This window comes from Syngnathoides biaculeatus, chromosome 9 (assembly GCF_019802595.1).
Source record: "Syngnathoides biaculeatus isolate LvHL_M chromosome 9, ASM1980259v1, whole genome shotgun sequence".
Taxonomy (NCBI): Eukaryota; Metazoa; Chordata; class Actinopteri; order Syngnathiformes; family Syngnathidae; genus Syngnathoides; species Syngnathoides biaculeatus.
This window is the reverse complement of record NC_084648.1, coordinates 10,620,420-10,640,099: the sequence shown is the minus strand read 5'-3', so window position 1 is coordinate 10,640,099 and position 19,680 is coordinate 10,620,420. Positions and strand designations below refer to the sequence as shown.

The window sequence follows — 19,680 nt, the reverse complement described above, 5'->3', positions numbered from 1 at the left end:
TCCCTGTTTTATACCATCCATTTTTGTACTGTACATGAGTTCCACATTCCTCATTCATATCAGAATAAGCGGTCCATCCTCAGGAGTGCCATTATAATAAGAGAAGTATTTAGCTCCGAGGAAAAAGCCTTTGAAATGAGGCCTTCACTGTATTAGCGCAAGGCGCGACGTAGCTAAGAGACCGACTCATTACGTGCTGAAACGAGCTGCAACTGCAAAGCGAGACCATTTCCTGAGCCACGTCCGAGCTTTATTATTTTTCTGAAAAATACAAATGGAACGTGTTTTAGCCAGACACGGAAAACAATTAGAGACAGCAAGACATACGGCTGCGTAAATGGGACGAGGGGAGGCCATATTTTAATGGCTGCCGTTGTCGTCGCTTAATAGTCTCACGGTGACAAAATGCTGAACCAGAGAAACCTGAGCGGACTTTCACAAAATCCCCCCTGGTCGCGTTTAATATATCCCCAGGATTTTCCAGGAGCAGAAGGTATAAATCTGGGCTATTTTCTTTCCAAGTCCCCCCTCGTGCACATTCAACAACGTGAGACGCGGGTCCCCACAGACACGGGACCGCAGTCGGAACACATGCTTCACGCTGCATCGGCCTGGCTGTGTTGACATTGTAATAGCATAGTTCAGGTTCTCCCTAAACTCTACTGCCGTACCACAACGTTAAATTGCTATGAGTCACGTCTCCTCGTAATGTACAGTACGACGACTTGACCAGATTTTATTATCGTAATGACTGCAATTTGCAATGCCGCTATCAAGTCTTTTTAGAATCGATTATCCTATTATTTTGTCGGGTACTCAAGTAATCGCCGCATGAAAAGAAAGAAAAAAAATAACTTTACTATTTCTTTCCTTAAACTGCATATGCTCGTACTGAGTGTATTGGTATAAACCGTAAAGAATTTCAGTCGATAAAAAGCCATTGCTAAACCGTTAGCATGTTAGCAATCACCATTTTAGGCATTAAAAAAAAAATACAGTTTACGTCACTCATACATCAGGTTTTATGTACATCACACATGTAACAGTGTCTTAAAAATCACATACAGATGATACGCTGCTGATTTTAGAAATGTTTTTACATTGGCTCAACATTGTGTCCGCCTGTAACAAACGCAGGTGCGGTAAATGGACGGTAGCAAAATGGTTCCGGGCAGTGCAGCTTAATTCCTGATTTGCTTTTATTAATGTTTTTTGTTGCCACGAGACGGAAATTTTTGTGTGAACCAATTTTTGTGATTGACTTAGCTGAGTTAGCTCAGTGGTTAGCGCATTGGTTTGATAAACCAGGGGTCGTGAGTTCGTATCTCACTGGGGGCCTCTACTCCCCAAGAGGGGTTGCGTCAGGAAGGGCATCCGGCGTAAAAACTGTGCCAAACAAATGTGAGCGTTCATCTGAGATGACACGCTGTGGCGACCCCTAACGGGACAAGCCGAAAGAAACTTACTGACTTAGCTGAGTTAGCATGGGGTGGGGAGATTGCTTGTTTGTTTTGTTTTACAGCCCTAATTGGAATGTTGAACAGAAATCGGACAGTATTCATTTTTTTTCAGATTTGAATTGATTCTCAGTCGATTGATTTTGTTAATTCAGGCAACAATTCTTTCAAAAAATGGCCTCTCTTTTCTGCTATTAGAGCACAACTTCTCAATTTCGTTGATGTGACAATTGAGAATTTTGTCTAGCAAAATTCCGACCTTTTTCTCCAGACATAATGGCATAACATTGCATTGGAAATGAGAAAAAACAAATCTTTAATAAAGTATTGGCACTTTCCTCTGTAAAAGTGCAAGTTCAATGGTGCCTTTTGATTCTGGACCCCCATGTTGCGGCATGCGCATGTACAGCGGCCGCTTAGCCTCTCCAAAATAAAGGTCATTGCTCTCCTCACTGCACTGTTGAGAAACTTAGCTGAGTTTTCTTCTTGGTATTTTGTCCTTGGGGTGAACCAGCGTGAATATTATACAATTGACTTAAAATTCCCATACTTCACAAATTTGAAACATTTACTAAATTCCCCAACTTTAATTTGCCACCCCCATTGCACCCCCACACAAAGTCACACAAACTTCCCTTTCCCTCCTTCTTTGTGACATTTCATCAAGTGTTACATGTTTCAAACAGAATAATTTTTTTAAAATATGTTGTTTTTTTTAAAAGAAAAGAGAATAAATCTGAATTAGGTAGGCGGATGTGGCGAGAGGTCTCGGTAGCCAGTAACACATTCCGGCGGACGCAGCAGGAGAGCAAGAATGTGAGACTCCAAAGTGCCAGCTGGCTGCATAATGCGCAACAACTCAAGTGTCCAGTTTGGATTACTGGTTCCTGTTTTTCCATGCCAAAAGTAACATTTTTTCCACATCAAGGGAAAAAAAAAATTTTTTTTTGACAGAAATAAATAAAGGGACCGCTTATCAACAGTCATTCATCTTTGTTAGTTTGTTTCTCCGGACAAAAGAAGCTTCAGAGTGGTCAGTGAATGATGAGTCCGAATTGTGTGTCTCGGGGTGATGACATCATGACACGGCGAGTGGGAGGTAATGGCAGAACAAGAATAATTCATCCCGTCAACCGCAGCCTATGATGCACACGCAGGCTCATTGATCTTGCATCTGACAGATACACTGGAATAATAACAACAAAAAGAGAGATAACGTTGATTATGCGCACATTAACACTGCGAGGAGCTAGTGGAAGACTTTCCTTTAGCTCAAAGATACACAAATAAGGCAAAGTGATTGCAGATGTGCGCGCACAAATGGGACATTTTAGGGATACTTGTGGGTGTGTGCACACGGCTGTACGATAGAGGGACATTCAAGGGCCACGGAGAAAGAAAACAGAATTCCGAGAGTAAAGTTGCAAGGAAGAAGTCGCACTGTTAAGGGAATAGTCGAGAAGTTTTGAGGAAAAGAAAGATCAAACTTGTCTCATTAATGTCGATGCTCGTTACCTCCGTAAACTGCTTTAAAATTCCAGTTTTATGATATTGTGATTTATTCTCATCATATTGTACTTTTTTCTGTGGCCTTGGGATTTTTTTTCTTGTAAACGTGTCTCTCAATATACAACAGTTTTCTCGCAGTATTATGATAGTATTGGGTTTATAGTCTATAGTGTGTTTTTTAACAGTAAAGTATACCCATAAAAAAATTGTAAATTGTTTTTCTCCGTTTTACTATGATAACCTTATTCTTGTAACATTACTACTCTTATAAAAAAAACATATTTTTAAAATATTAGTAGTATGCCCATGAAATTTTTAAAAATGTTTTATTCACGATCTAACAACTAAGTTCATGTGTTATGATTTTTTTTCCAATAAATTGTGATATAATATATGCTTACAGTTATGTTTTCATTTACAACATCCATCCATCTTCTTAGACGCTTATCCTCACAAGGGTCGCGGGAGTGTTGGAGCCTATCCCAGCTGTACACAGGTAGGAGGCGGGGTACACCCTGAACTGGTTGCCAGCCAATCGCAGGGCACATCGAGACAAACAGTTGCACCCACAATCACACCTCGGGGCAATTCTGAGTGTCTCGATAAATGTTGCATGTTTTTGGGATGTGGGAGGAAACGGGAGCGCCTGGAAAAAAAAAAACACGCAGGCATGGGGAGAACATGCAAACTCCACACAATTGGGTCTGGGATCGAACCTGGGACCTCAGAGCTGTGAGGGCAACGCTTTCCAGTCGATCCACCGTGCCGTCGATTTACAACAATATTCAGATTTTTTTTAATGGTAAAATTCTGAATTCAGTCTCACAAAACATTCTAATGGTATAAACATTTCTAAAATGAAGTATTTTCCGTAAAATACAACTGAATTGCACTTTTTTTTTTAAACTCATTAAATGACATCTACTTCATCGTATCCGGTTTTGAACTCAAACCACTTGAAATTCTCAAAGCTTTTTTCCCCTAAGAATGAATGGAAATCAATTTTCTCGCCCCAGAATGTTCTCAATCTGGTGTGCATGCTTTGGGCACCAAGGGACAATATAACAGACATACAAAAACAAATGAAGAAGAGTTTTACAACTAAGTGACTCAGTAAGCTGCGGCACACTTTTAGTCATCCAAAGATAAACAACAGAACACATAACACATAGACGTACTGTTTGACCCTGACATAACACATTGTTATAATATGTGTTGCTGCCATTTCTTGTCCAAATATCTGTTGCTTGAAGGGCTATCACATTTTTTCGCCAGTCAAAGCCATTTAGCACTGTGTGTTAGCATTTAGCTAGAGGTAGTTAATAAGTAAGTTTCTTTCGGCTTGTCCTGTTAGAGGCCGCCACGGCGTAGTTGCAATATACTTGAGAACGGGAGTGGTAATAAACCGCTGAAAGCCCCCGATAAATTGTTTTGGTTTTTTTTCTTGCCTCCTTTGTAGTCTCTGTTCTTGCAAGAAGAAACTAGAAAATCACCTCCATTGTCTGGCTCTTTCTACTTTGAAGGCTTAAACCAATTTACACACCAACTTCATCCACATCCCCCATGATGTTTAAATTAAAAACGGATGAGGAGGAGTGGTGGGGGGGGGGAGCTACGAAAAAAAAAAAAAATCTTTCCTGAACATGGTAGAAAATTATTTTCTCTGGACAGTTTTAAGAGTCGACATCCTGTGCTGGAGTTCTCTAATCATCACCAGCACAATTTACAATCAGAACACACAGTGAGCCAGTTCAAACCAGCTCATCTGTTGACTTTGGCCCCCGCTGAGCCCCGCGTCCTGTACTGTGTGCGCGCGCGCGCGTGTGTGCGTGTGTGTATTTGGTTGCCATTTGAGACTTGGGTGACTCGGCAGTGAGCCCTGACAAGGGTGGGGTGAACCTCTGCGGTGCTGCGGTGACCGCACACATGCACGCTAAACACATGGAAACGCACTCGAGCGCACATTGCGAGTAAGATTGGGAGCGTTTGATAAACACAGATATGCACGCCACTACATGACTATTACACACACACACAGCCGAATGATTTATGGCAAGAATCCACAGACACAAGCAAACGTAATGCCAAACACACATGATGCTACATTTGCATTCAGCGTGGCCGGGGCTCGCTGACGTGCAATGCGAGTGTGTGTGTCACACTCCGGATGATCTCCCACCCACAGCTGCCTTGGCCGGCCTCCACCTCGCCACCGCTGCTGCTTGCGTTGCCGCAGGGCTGAAACACAGTTGAGTGAATGTGTGTCTGCCCCCTCACGGCCCCAGACTGTCCCGACCAATGTGCTTCTGATTAGGTGGCTTAATTACAGCTGTAAAAACAATGTTGATATAAGCCTCAAAATTGCAGTGTGTCAGATACTATTAGCCAGCCTTGGGCTCCAGCCAGCGCTATCCAAGCCCTCCACTATACTCGCTCCACTCCAAGTCATGTCCTCCCATACTTTTCCTCACCCTTGTGATTTTTTTTCCCCCCCACTTCTCCACACACTGTTTTATTCCACTCTTTCGTGACACACACACTACACCACAGACGCACTCCAAGCGGCCAAATAAACCGCAAATAAACAGCCCCGACGTACCGTTTGACCCTAAGCCGGCAAGGTGAAGTGTCGGAGAGCATTGAGGAATGCGCTGGAACCGAAAAAATGTCCCCGAAGATGTAGAATTCCAAATTTGTCGCCATTTCAGCCAACAACATGGCTTTAACCTAAAAGTTTTGTTCTGCGAGCAAAGAATGAAAAGCTGCTGCCTCGGCATGAGTTTTAATTTTTCATTGGCTTTTTGCTACATTAAAGTGCAGGTGTTGAGAGTTAAAACTGTCAGCAGGATTTGAATGCAAGTGCACTTATTACTTCAGTGACTCTAGGTGGGAGTACAAAAACATTTCCCTACTCCAAGATGGTCCAAGTACTATGTGATTGGAGAATTTGCACTCCACGCATGCGGATTTCCACCACTGGTGAGTTATACCAGTCTTTATTTCATAGATCAGCGCAGGCCAGCGGATGTCGAGAAAAGTCAGGGTGTGTTCCCACCTGGCTTAAGCCGCCACCAATCAAAGCAGCTCATCTCATTCCCTATAAATGTAACAAAACAGAGTCTCGGCAGAGACATGGAAGTGCTGGCTGTCTGGAAGAGGACAACGCGTCAATCAAAGCGATCCATGTGTGTGGGGAGCGTTGTCTCTGCTCTGGCCGGTGTGACGAAGACAATGTCAGCCCGTACCCTTGTTAAACACAGAAAGAGCCGGCGATAAGCGCTAGAGATTTAAATATATGTCGACGGAGCTCAGTATCCGACGACCAAAATGTCACCCCACCAGACGCATGTCCGAGGACACACCCTGGCAGCGAGGCTTACACGAAAATTAGGAGCCTCTGGTATTTCCGCCCCGGCACAGATGTCTCCAAAAATACAGTCCTCAGTGTTAATGAGTTTGAGGTTTTCTTTTGGGGGAATGCGCGATCACTTTAGAAATCAAAAAGAGGTGATAAACAACTGTCACACATAAATATTGCAAAGTCAGTTAAATTATGTCCTTCAAACATGAAGGACAGTCGTCGTGCATGACATTATGCAAGGTGTCAACGTATCCAAACAAGACCTCTAAGAATTTTATTTAGTTTAGCAGGCAAAGGATGAAGTCACAGCATGAATGTTGTTTTTTAAAAAAATATATAGAGGGACTCTCATTGGCATGACATATTGAACAATGTCAGCATATCAAGCCATAAATAACTTTACATGAGCTCAGTTGAGCAGGCAAAGAATGACACTACATAATGTTACTTTAAAATGTCAACTCTTGAGTTCATGCAGTTTTTCCAAAATCCAAAGGAACCAGAGATTGACTACCATCCTGAAACTGATTGCGTTGGACGACAAACGATTCCACTGATTGTGAGCATGAGAGCAAAATAAAGAATTCCCCGTAGCCGACTGAGAATCGCACTTCATTTGTTTGATGGAGTCACTGGCGTGGGGTGTTTGACCTTTTGTTGGTGAGCTGCGGTTGTGCAAAATAAACGTTCTGGCTCTGAAACCGAGTAAGAGGAGGGATGTGTTAGCGAGGCAGGGAGGCCTTCCAAGTCAGACTAGGGTGAGGGGTTTTGGGTGGTGGCGTTCTGGCAGTCTGGGACAGGACACAGGCCTGCTCTCGCCGGTGACAGTGACTGAGGAGTACAAAGTGTTCCAGAAGTCTGGTCCAGGGAAAACTCGGTAACACCGTCGAGTGGAAGGGAAGGAAGAAAAGCAAAGTCGAAAAAACCTCAAGCATTCAAAATCTGGGTGGTCCCATCTCCAGACTGGTCCTTGCTTTTTCTTTTCTTTTTTTCATACGTGTCCATCTTTGAGGCAGCTTCAGTCTCCAGGTGCAGAGAACGAAAGCTGGAAATTCAGCAGGCTGACTTGCAGCTAATCAGCTGCGGCGGTGCAGACACCAAAAAGCGACCGGGGCAGAATTTGACAACACGGCAGCAGTGAGCGACACGCCAAGGGCGCCTTTCCAAAGCCTGCAGGCCTTCATGGTGGCCTGCCTCAGCCTTGTGGCCTCCGTCTGCAGCTGGCACTTCAAGGTTTTTCACGAAGAAATGCCTTCATTTTTTTTTTTTTTTTTAAATAAAAATTACAGCACGTGTGGGACAGCACAGTGAGAAAAAAAAAAAAAAGCATGCCAGCAAACGACCCGGGGCCTCGTATTGATTCTTACGGACCGGGCAGGGAGTGTCTCTGCATTTCCCAGCCTTGAGAGGCCGCCCTGTCACTAAAGGTGCAGGCAATCGCGTATGCCATTTTTTGAATAATTAATGACCGATTTTCTAAGTGATCAGTGTCCTCGCCAAAGACAATGCATTCTCTGGCTCCCTGGTGGAGAGAGAAAGAGAGAGAGAGAGAGCCCGGCCTGTTTTTGTCCCGATGCCTTTAGGAGCAAAAGGTAAAAGCCTTAATGCACTGAGGCCACTGGAAGTGCTGCCTCTGAAGGACTCCCCTCGGAATCAGCTGGGATGGTGGTCTCCTTAGGACAGGGCCCATCAGAGTGGCCTTCCAGTAAAGGGAGTGTGTGAGAGAGAGACAAAGTAGCAGGAAGACGGACGGGGGGGGGGGGGAGTCGTGCGCATGCATTTAGACACGCGAGTGGTGTGTCGTAAAAATGTATACTAAGTGTAAAGTTTGTTTAGCACATAAAAAGTACTTGCGCTCACTCACGTTCCAGAATGTTTTCATAAGTGCCCCGCCGGTGAAAGTGTTTGCGCTGGAATGAGTTCTAAACAGGAAAGCAGTCGAGTTAATGGCATTGCCACACCTTTCCCTTCATGCAGGACCGTCGACGGACCCGAAGAGCTTTGAAGTTGTCTGGCCCTGGACGCGGTAACGTCCCGCCAGAGGATTTTGCGCCATTGTTCCAGGTAGAACATTCCTGAATATTTGTTTTGCTTATGTTTTTATTGGTGCAATAGAGTTGAAAAAAAAAAGGGAGTCGGAGTCCCGATGGGGGCGAGGGCCCCGATTAGCGGGTAATTCACTTCTTCCAGGGCAGCTAAAAGTGTTTGTCGGAATGCACGCGGATGATTTCAATATCAAAGGCGTGTATTGGCTTGATTTCCATTAAACAGGCGAGGTTGAAAGCAAGTTTGGAGCTGAGAGGAGGTTCTCGTCCCGATCAGTCAAGACGCATTACTGGTGCAAAAAATAAAAAAATAAAAAAAATCACACAATTAGAGGGAAATGCGTGTGTTGTCAAAAATATCGTGATGTCTTTTCATCCCGCAGCAAACGCCTTTTTGCTTTTAGCTTGTTGTGACAATTAACTCGCAATATGACTTTTTATCTTCGCATGAAACAGGTTTCTCTTTTGGAGACTTTCACAGAACACTTTGCAGCACAAAGTGTCAACGCTGCTGCTTGAAGATGGCAAAATCACTTATTTTTACATTCAGCCACATCAAGCAGTGGGGTTCCCCCTCCCCCACCCCTTTTTTTTTTATTCCTTCCCTTTCTGCAGCTCTTTTGACTTTTTGTTCTGCATATTCATGGCCCGGGTGATTTTTGAGAACCTGTCACTGAGCTTTTTTTTTTTTTGTAACGTTACGGCATGGCTCCAGAGGTAAAAACAAAAAAGAAAAACATCAGACTTCCCAGGGCACTTACACTGACAGCCAGTGGAAACGGGTATACAGCAAATGAACCAGACACGATAAAACGCTGATGTGTGGCGGGGTGACCTTCTGTCGTTGCAAAATAGGCGCATACAAACACATCAAAAGGCTACCAATAAAATACATATCGGCACATCTAAATCCAGAAAAATCCCGGCCTTGTGTTTGACCTGCCGCCCACCTTAGCTGCGAGAGGAGGAGGAGCTCAGAGTAACTATGGATTTATGACTTAAACTTGACTAGTTCGGAGGTCAATATCATAGTGGAATGCATGGGAATTATTCCCCCCCCCCCCCCATGCTCAGGCAGGTCTGACTGTTAATACAGCAAGCAGGAAGAGTTTTTGCCTCTGTGAACATTTTTCTGAATACACCACAGCACAATGCAGTCTTCTCCTCTTTACGGCCTGAAGCAGGCACCCGTCCTACACATAGGGTATGTTAATATGACCATTATTTCATAAAATCAAGAATAGTCTGTATTTAAATTGTTGAACATACAGCGACGTGGTACCAAATGGTCTTTGTGAACCTTTCAAAATGACTGAAAATAGTGTAAGTGCATGTCGGGCCACTGGTAGGTGATGTCAGAAAGAAACCTTTATCACAGGTTCACCAAGAACTGAAGTACCTGGGTCTTACACAAAATCATATTTTGAATACCTTACATCTGTGTGCGGGGTTTAAAATTTCATTGCTGAAAGTAACACAGGGAGGAACAAATAGCAACTCAAAACATATTGTTGCTTTATTTTTGTTACAATAACATAGATAAAAAGCAACGTGAATCCAATCTTTGAGTAAGCAAACTGAATCTAGTCACGGTTTATGGACTAGCAATCATTACAAACTGACACGAGGGGAATGTGACTTCGGACCCAAATGCAGCACAGCAGGAAAGTTGGTGAGGTTTTTAATCATCGATTTGAGCTCAACTATGACAGGTCAACAGAGTCGAGAGGGTCAGGCTTTGAAGATAGCTTTTTCTTGGCCAAGATGGTGCAATGGTACGCAATCCACAGATTGAGTTTCTTTCGGCTTGTCCCGGTAGGGGTCGCCACAGCGTGTCATCTCAGATGAAACGCTCATATTTGTTTGGCACAGTTTTTTACGCCGGATGCCCTTCCTGACGCAACCCTTCAGGGCGAGTGGAGGTCTCAGTGAGATTGCGGGTCAGAAAATGCTCACATTTCACTGTTGCTGAAAGTCAAAAGTCCTTGGAAAACTGGACGATTGGAAGACAAGATACCAAAAACACAATTTTCAGTTAGTCGACTTCAAGCTTTGAACCTCAATGCAGAGTAGTAAAGTCGACTATTCGACTAATCATAATCACGCCTACTATATAGCCGAGAGTTTTTCGCATTGGCTCCATCGACAGTTATTGTTTTCCTGATACCAGTATGGGAAATCCAGTCATGTGGTGTTTGAGATTTTTGTTCTCTGTAAGGTCTCTATAAAAATACACTTGCATCAACAAGGGGCACGCATGCCTCAGGTCTCCTGGTTTTATTTAAAGCACCCTCTTATGACATTCCACGTGCATGTATTTACTCTTTCCACTTGAACGTAGGGTTGTGTAAGTGGGATAATTTATCAACACGCGCCCCCCCTTTCACCTCCTCCCGCACTATGACTGCCATGACCCCCCCGCACCCCCCCCCAGCCTATCCCAGTTGCATGCGCAGCCTCTGCTCAGTCCCCGCGGATTCTCCCATGTCAGTAAATTACCTTATAAGTGACTGCATTGACTGCAGGGACTCTTTGATACACATTCACATAGAGTACAATCACAATTGATCTCGCGCAGAGCAGACTGTTGTGGTTGGGGGGCGGGGGCGGGGGGGGGTATTAGCAGTACGCATGTGATGGATCACAGGCCTTGAGTGCAGAATGAGAGGGAACAAAACAGTCTTTTGATAAGGATGTGACATGAAGCAACGCTTCCCCCGGAACCAGCCGCCGCATCGCGCTAAACACTATCAGCGATCTGGGAGCGCTCGATGAAAACTGGAACATTATACCATCTGCAAGCATATGAATTATACATTTCTAGATCTTTTACCCACCCACTGGGGATGATAAAATGACATCAACATCACACTGCATCTCCGCTCGTAACGAAAAAGGATCGTAAGCCTTTTGCTGTAAGTAGGAGGAGGAAGTCGTCAGGTGCTCGCCACGGGGTTGTCATGACTTCACACGAGGGTCAAGATGTAGCGCTGAAAAAATTATGTAAAGCGGAACTTCTAAGGTTGAAGTTTTCCCATAAGAAATAAAAGTGAATTCATACTGCATTTACTGCTCTCATGATAAAATCTGGATTAATTCTACAGGTGATGTTTTAGGCAACCTTTTTAACATTTGTTACTGAATATGAGCAGTGTTAAGAATAACGCGTTACAATAGAATGGTACTGTAGATCCAAATACAACCAGATAAGCAATGCTTGCGATCAGGATTATGATTTTTCTACTATATTACCATATGTTCATGGTAGACTGACAGATTACTACTTACATTTAATTCTGTGACAACACAAACCAAGGAACTGCCTTTATTCATCAGCCAAAGCCATTCTTGTACCACAAAAAGTTATTTATCATCACCCCTTTCCTGTTCTTGCTCTGACGGTTGTCTTTTTTGTGGTGGCCTTACATTGGCTGAGGTCTCACGAGATTTATTTATCATTTCCCGGAATAGTTTGAGTAGGTGATGCAACAACTGGATCGGTTCCGATACTGTACAGTGCTACACAGTAGTTCTAAAAAACACACCTCTACCATTTCCCCTGCTGGACATATAGCTTCAAAGTGGGAGCCATTTTAGTGAAGATAGGTAGTAAAACTTTTTACCCCATCATAAGGCCACAGCGTGACACATCAAGAGAAGAAAGCAATGGTTTAATAATGTATCACCCAGTCATAACATTCCATATTTACTCTCACAAATCTATCTGGTCATTTCTTTTTTACCTTTGTCTCACATCCATGCACTCCTTTCACATTGTGCTCCTCAAGGCACCTTTACACTACCGCGCTCGCATGGGCAACGCCACCTGCATTGCACTTTGTCACCACCGCATTGGGCTGCTCGGCCCCTACGAGACACTCGACGAGGACACGGCACACATCGTCGCCGAACACAGAATGCCAAGGAGATCATCTCTCGCGATTGGTCCGTTTTAGTCACATGCTGTGACCACGTACTAAGTTTTCCCCTTGGTTCCTTAATACTGCCATGTTTAAAATAAAAATATATATACAGTAAGACCTTTATTTCTTGACCACAATCCGTTCCAGAAGGCTGTTCGAGAAGCAATTTGTTCGAAAACCGAATCGATATTTCCCACGTCTGCGTACAGCGGCTGTGTTATACACAATAACAACGTGCGTCGTGGCTTAGCCGGTCGGGCCGTGTGCGTTGTGTTATTTCTGGCTTTTTTCGCGTTGCGTTCAAATTCACAATAACGTGTGTCCTGGATCAGCTGGTCGGGTCGCGCGTGTTATGTTATTTCCGGGTTTCTTCGCGGTGCGGTCGAATTTACAATAAAGTACGTCGTGCGTCAGCTGATCGGGCCGCGCGTGTTATGTTATTTAGGGGGTTTTCAGTGGCGTGGGAATTCACAACAAAGCGCGTCGTGGGTCAGCTAGTTGGGCCGCGGGCGTTATGCTATTTCCGGGTTTGGTCCCAGGCGTTCAAGTACCGACTTTCGTCCGAAAAAAGAAGCAAAAAAATCTCTAACTTTTCATTTGAAACCGATTTGTTCGAGAACGGAGACATTCGGGTACTGAGTGTTCACTGTCTATGGAACAGATTGAAGAGATGCTGTGTGAATAAGTGCATAAATATTTGCATCTTTTATAATGCTAGTGCTAAAAGTTACAACGACGCAGTGAACTCCTGGCGTGAAATTTCCACAGTGGTAGTTTTACAAGTGTTGGAGCGCCAGCAAAGGTAGAAACTACTACTGGAATTGGCTATAAAATGCAAAGGAAATACTGGCTTTAGCGACACCCCTGACTTGGAGGAGAACTGCAGCACATTTTTAAGTCCTTTTGGTTGGTTCTCTGGCTAAAGGGGAACTGCGTGCAAGATATCCAGTTAAATTAGCGCGGCTACCGGCCATGCGAGTATAAAGATCCCTTTACTTTTCAGACAGACACAAAAAACTGTACATTTAAAGCCTTGCATTGCAGGGTACATTTGTGGCGAGTCTCAGTTCAGTCGGATGTTAAAATGACAGTAAAAATATTCCCTATTTGAGTGAAACCTATACGATGTTTGTACTTCTGTCCAAATTTGGTAGGAATAAAAGATTATCACAATTGTAAGAATGATCAAGTTTGGGTGCATGGTATCAGTGAGTACTTTTTTCTCTCTTCTACTTTTAACTCATGTAAAAACAAGTGGTATCGGTGCAATCCCAGTTTGAAATCCAAGTTTGTGGTTTATTTTTTTACTTTTGAGTCATATTTAATTAATCAGAAAATTTGCTCATCCAGTTCCGGGATCTAGCGAGCTGCACTAGTTGTCAGTCAATCACAGGGGCACATAGAAAAAGGGCCACCATTGACCCTCACACATTGTCAACGAGTGGGAATTGAACCCTGAGTGCTTGCTTTTGAGTCACATTCTTCTAGAAAATGTTGTTTGGACTCCAAATTTGAACATTGGGAACCTTCCGCTTTCATTCCAGTTGTAGCAAAGCGGGGGAAAAAAAGATGTAACTGAATTGATTTTGCTGTCATTTATATTTAAGGAGGACGATCAGCTTGGCTTCAAATGAAGATTTTTTTGTTGTTGTCGTTGTTGCGCTCAGATGTTGGTACAGGCTCACACAGCAGTGTAATAGAAATGTTTGGAAACCAAATAAGTGATTTGGGAGGGGGGGGCGAGAGAGAGAGAGAGAGAGAGAGAGAGAGACTTAATGAGCACGATCACACTTCAAATGAAGGGGCCTGCTTGAGCAGAAATTGAAAATAACCAAAAGATTATTCCCTTTAAAGCATGAGGGGGTGACAAAAAAGGAAAGAGATTTAATTGAGAGAGTGATTCTCTGCGAGGAAAGCCTGGAGTGAAAAAAAGTCATTGTGTACATTTTTTTTTTTAAAAAGGCAGAGAATTGGAGTCAATTATTAACATTCATCGGCAATAATTATCAGGGCACCTCTCGCAGGTCGCTCTCAAAAAGAGGCACGCCAGTACGATGCAGAGAACAGTCTGTGTGGTTTCACTTTTCACATTCACGTGAGCAACAAATATACAAAAAAATAAGTAGGGAGGGAAAAGTCCTCCTTTGTCTATTTAAACCATCCCCCCCCTGCAGGCATGCGCATTTACAAGGAAACCGTTATCATTTAGTCTCTGTTGCGGATCAAAATGTCAAGCTCCGCCGAGAACGTGTGCAACGCTGTGAGGCCAAAAGTGCAGTTTCACAGCCTCGGGATGCAGCAGTGAGGGGAGGGGGATAATTTACACACACACAAAAAGAGAGATTTGCAAATGCACAAATATGTCTAATTGACCTGCAGTATCACGCAGTGTGCAAAAATGGCTTCAAATCAATACGGGGAGCGAGAATGATAGCCTTGAAAATTGATTTCAGAGGTGGACGACGGTGCTGCGCCGGTTATTTTTTTTCTGAGGTGGGATCGAGCGCCGTGCGTGAACTGGGAGGAAGGGAAGAGGTGGCCAGGAAAGGTCAATTAAAACTAAAAGCGTTCGAGCCCATTAAAAAAAACATTGTAATTATGTCACACTATGTTAAATTGATGTGGAGATTGAGAATTACATAACGTCATCGTTGTCAATTAAAAGATGTTTTTACACTTATTAATGAGCATTATAGTTTTCGTAATTTTATCCTACAATGATACACACCTTGCGATAACTGGCTGGCAGTAAAAGGGTTTGCAGAATATGTAAATACACAGTAGATTAATGATAACTCATTTTTACTAAAAATGTGGGTGTAAAAATTGCATTAGATCTTTTCATGGCACAGTACATTTGAAATAAATAAATAAAATCACACCGGCAACAAATGTGAGTACACCCCTAAGTGAAACCGTGAACATCAGAAATATAAAATCAAATGAAAACTGAGTAACTGAGCGTGCCTTAATGTGGTGAGCGACCACGTACTGTAGTTATTGTGTACCACACGCAACCTCATGTTTAAGTACAGTTAAGTTGGCTAAGAGTGTTAAGTATTCTAACAAGTGTTAAATACACAGTTTAATATCTGATATATTAGGTGATAGATGGGGAAAAAACGTGAAATTGTGTATTTTGGTTCCTCTATAAGTGCCAGTAAAGCCACATTGAACACTTTAAATCACACAAGGAAGAAAAATGAACGAACGTTTTGGCAAGTTGTCTGCCACGCTGGTGTTTAAATTTGACCAAAAGCTGCCTTCACAAGGACAATCAAGAACATTTGCATGTGGACTTAACATATGCTTAAAAAAGTAAGAATCATAAAAATTGGCCTTAGTATGGCCCTCAGAGGATAGCAAAAATCCTCCGTGTGTAAGCCTGTCCCATGTGTACTGCAATATACAGATACAAGGTTAACATTGGTCACAATAATTAAATCTACTGTATTGCACAACCATCTCAGCATCATATATCATTTCAACTCTCCGTACATTATTCTATTGTTTACATATTTTCTCGTTTTCATGAAATGTTATGCTTGCCTACCTACGGTGGGGAGTGCCCACCATGAGTTTGCCCAAGTGCAGCAAAGGAGTGGCACCATGTCAATGACGCCCTCGATCTCAAATGGATTGTTTTCTTGTACAGTACATCAAATTAAAGGCACAAGATGGGACCAGTGACATCTGATTTTTTTTTTGTAAACTCTTATTCCCCCCCCCCTTCCACAAGAGTGCAATATATTTTTCACATAACAGGTGTAAAGTTATGTTGACATTTTGAATAAATGTGACTTTTTTTGTGTGTGGGGGGTGAGGAGGGAATAGCAAATTCCCCTTTAAGTATGATTTTGTTTCACATAATTTATTTTTAACACCAAATTATTAAAATAAGCAACTGTCGTGCCTGCTGGGTGCGCGCGTGCATGTGTGGAAATTCAATGAACCAGAACTTAACAAGGGTTTTGTTCCATTTGAACAGCATCTCAGTTTGTGTGCAGTTTTGTCCCAGCGGGGTTACCGTACAACTTCCACTGTGGATTCCGTAGACGTTTCAGCTGAGCACACCCTGGTTCTACGTGCATTTTCTAAGATACCAAATATGGTTCCTCGCCCTTCAAGCGCTACCTAGATTGGATTCGCAATTAACTCCACTCACAAACACACAGCCAACTGACCTTTAGCGTATTTACATCACTCCAAGCGCATCCTTCCTTCCTCTCCCCTCATCCAGGTGCCTTGTGGGTAAAGGACTGGAGCGGAAGCGAGTTCCTCCATCCGCCGCGGTGACAGCTCCTTTGCTACCCTTTGACCTGCGAGGAAGAGAAAACAACATCAATGGTAATTCCCCCTTCAAACACATTAACTGGGATGAACCGGGTCCCAGCGAGCCCCTCACAGCGGACGCATTGATCGCGAGAAATCCATGAATAAATTTAGCACTAATTGATTTTTTTTTTTTTTTTTTTTTTTTTAACCGCCTTCTCTCTTGGTTCTCCTCCTTACAAATACATCTCTAATTCTAAGAGAAGGCAGTGAAAAACTGTACTGTATTTTCCCAATTTGGACACAGCTGCAAAATATTCAACACCATTTTGAAGAAGCAGCAGTGCGGAAGACTTTTCCAGGATAGTATCCATTAATCTCCTCTAAATATATCTTTAAAATATGATGCAACAAATTTTTATTACTACATATTAGGACCATTGGTGGTTTAAATGTTTTGTGCCTTTTTTTACTTTTTTTTTTTTTTAAACGGTTCCTAATTGTATTGTGAACTGGAACTTTATATATATATATAACCTAAAACCAGTCAGCAGAGCTCTGCAGTTAAAAACAAAAAACTGATAAAATCATGAGTAGACTGAAGCAACAGTGTCAGAAAAGGCACCTTATAAGTGCCTCCAGTGCTTTGGTGAGAATTTATTTAAGAAAATTATACTTTGCCAGTCAAAAGATACTGTCAACGTGCAAAAAATTGCTTGGAAAAAAAATGAAAATTTTAAATGTTAACATTAAAAAAAAGTACAGGTAGAGTAAATGAGGTTACAGAGTGGAAGAGGATGTTGGGAATGTCTGAAAACTAAAAAGCAAAAAAATGAAAAATAAATAAGGGCTCGAGTTTAATGGATATTTCCAGTCTTTCAAGGTTTGCAGTAAAAAAAAATAGAAAAACAGCACAAAAGTTTAAAAAAGTAATTATTTTACTCATCACTGTAGCTATTTATAGAGCATTTCTTATTAAACTTGATATATTTAGAGAATTTGGTGAGGAAAAAAAGTACAGCAGCGTAATAAAACAGTAATAGTAGCATAGTACCATGTTAAAAATAATAATGATAATGCAGAATTGCCGTTAATAGCAAATAATATGAATACAAATCGTAAATTGCCACCAGAATCAGCTGCTATGACTCGGTTGCCCCTGGATGTAGATTCAGGTATTATACTGCCACCTACTGGTCTTCTACTACCATAGTAAATTTATTTGATATTTTTTAATGGCCTCAGTGAGCTCCTTGTAAATAAGATGATATTGTATTATTTCAGCGAGGATGACATCTGAAGGAGGCGACATGCTTGGGAGTCGTATATTTAGTTGAACATGAGATGAAGGATAATGACCAAGCGACGTCTTCGTGATGCTGGAGATGAGGATGCGCTCAGGTCTCAAGGCTCTTTTTGCTCAACCATGCAAAGAAATATAAAAGCGTTGCGATTTATTTTAATGGAAGAGTCCTTCTGATATTTCATAGGTGGGCGCTACCGCTGCAAATAAACAAGAAGTGGAACATCTGGGATGCCCAGGAGATGCACTCACAGCCCTACAAAATTATAAGACGGAAAGATTTATAAATATATTATCATAATTATTTAATTTTTATAATAATTATTATAATAATTATAATAATGTAAGTCAGGAACAAGGGTCACAGCATGAAATTGTGACTAATGAGCCACGACCACTTTGTGGCGAGAGGCCTGAGCGTTGGATCTGAATGTTTGCTCGCTATTTGGCAACCAGGAGGTCTCTTCTGAGAGTAATCCATCAAAACCTTATTGTTTTGAACTTAATAATGATCACTTGCATGTGAACAATATGCATATCCTTGTTGTAAAAGTGCCTTAGAGTCCTTGATAAATTAAATATCTACTCAACTAAAAAAATAAAAAGATTTCATGTAAGCAAAACAGCGGAAAGATGCTCTTCAGGCAAAATGAAATGCAATTTGGTTTCATAATGGAGGGAGAAGATTAGAAAAACACGGCTTTTGTGGGAACCATATTTGCAAACTTCAATGCAAAATGGATGTCATGTGCCTCATTATAAAGGCAGGAGAAGTATGTGTCATCTCCCCAAATTGTAATAAACTGACAAGACAGTCCCGTATTGCACTAAAATCACTTTCTTGAGATTGAACAGTTGAAATTTTATCAAAAATTGTCCTTAAAAATACACATTATTTACTTACATTATTTCAGTTGTTTTATTTTCTTGATGTCAGCGCAGTGCTAACTGAGCATAATGTTATAATGTTTCATAATAATATTAAATATACCTTTTAATAATACAGTTTCTGCCTTGTTTTTAAAGCGGAAGTCCGGTTGTTGAATTAACAATTAATTAGATGGGTTGTGGATGGATGGATGGATGGATGGATGGATGGATGGATGGATGGATAGATAGATAGATAGATAGATAGATAGATAGATAGATAGATAGATAGATAGATAGATAGATAGATAGATAGATAGATAGATAGATAGATAGATAGATAGATAGATAGATAGATAGATAGATAGATAGATAGATAGATAGATAAAAATTCAACATTTCAAATTCAAATGCAATATTTTCAGTCTCCTGAGATTCAACCGGCTACAATTTGCTGTATAAAATTCAGCATCTAAATTCTATGTGAAGGCATAAAATATTTCAGTACTGAGCAACTTATTTGGAAGTATGCCTCCGTCTTCCCAATCAACCGATACTGCCATTTCTTCATCAGATGAAGATAAATCCGAGAAATCAGCACTGGCCGGAGTGGTGTCACAACGTAAGCGAGCCTTCGTTTGCACACGTAATACGTCACATCCGCCCACGTAGGTCGTGTGACTCGCCAAAATGGCGGCATCCATGAAAATTCGTAATTGCTGATAAAAATCTTCTCAAAACACCATCAAATGATATCGGATTAACCTCAAATTTTCAAGGTACAGTACATATGACATTACCTACCTGATACATTGTTAATTCAACCCAAGTCATTTCTGAGGTGCTACTAGGTGTAAAAGTAATACTAAAACTACTGCTTTAGATTCGGCATGTGTACCTAATTTTGCATGCGTTAAGTGTATTTCATATTGAACGAACAGCA

The 19,680-nt window shown here is 41.9% G+C and overlaps 2 long non-coding RNA genes across 2 annotated transcripts in view; one reads left to right on the top strand and one right to left on the bottom strand.

The window, feature by feature from the left end:
• Positions 1 to 16,570, bottom strand: part of LOC133506136 (uncharacterized) — a 304,856-nt gene extending 288,286 nt beyond the window's left edge. The window contains exon 1 of the long non-coding RNA XR_009796411.1: positions 16,480 to 16,570. This is a non-coding gene — a long non-coding RNA (uncharacterized LOC133506136). The remainder of the gene's footprint in view (positions 1 to 16,479) is intronic.
• Positions 16,308 to 18,818, top strand: LOC133506135 (uncharacterized). Its single transcript, XR_009796410.1, has 3 exons — positions 16,308 to 16,642; positions 17,852 to 17,968; positions 18,058 to 18,818. It is a non-coding gene; the product is annotated as an uncharacterized LOC133506135 (long non-coding RNA).
• The last annotated feature ends 862 nt before the right edge of the window (positions 18,819 to 19,680 follow it).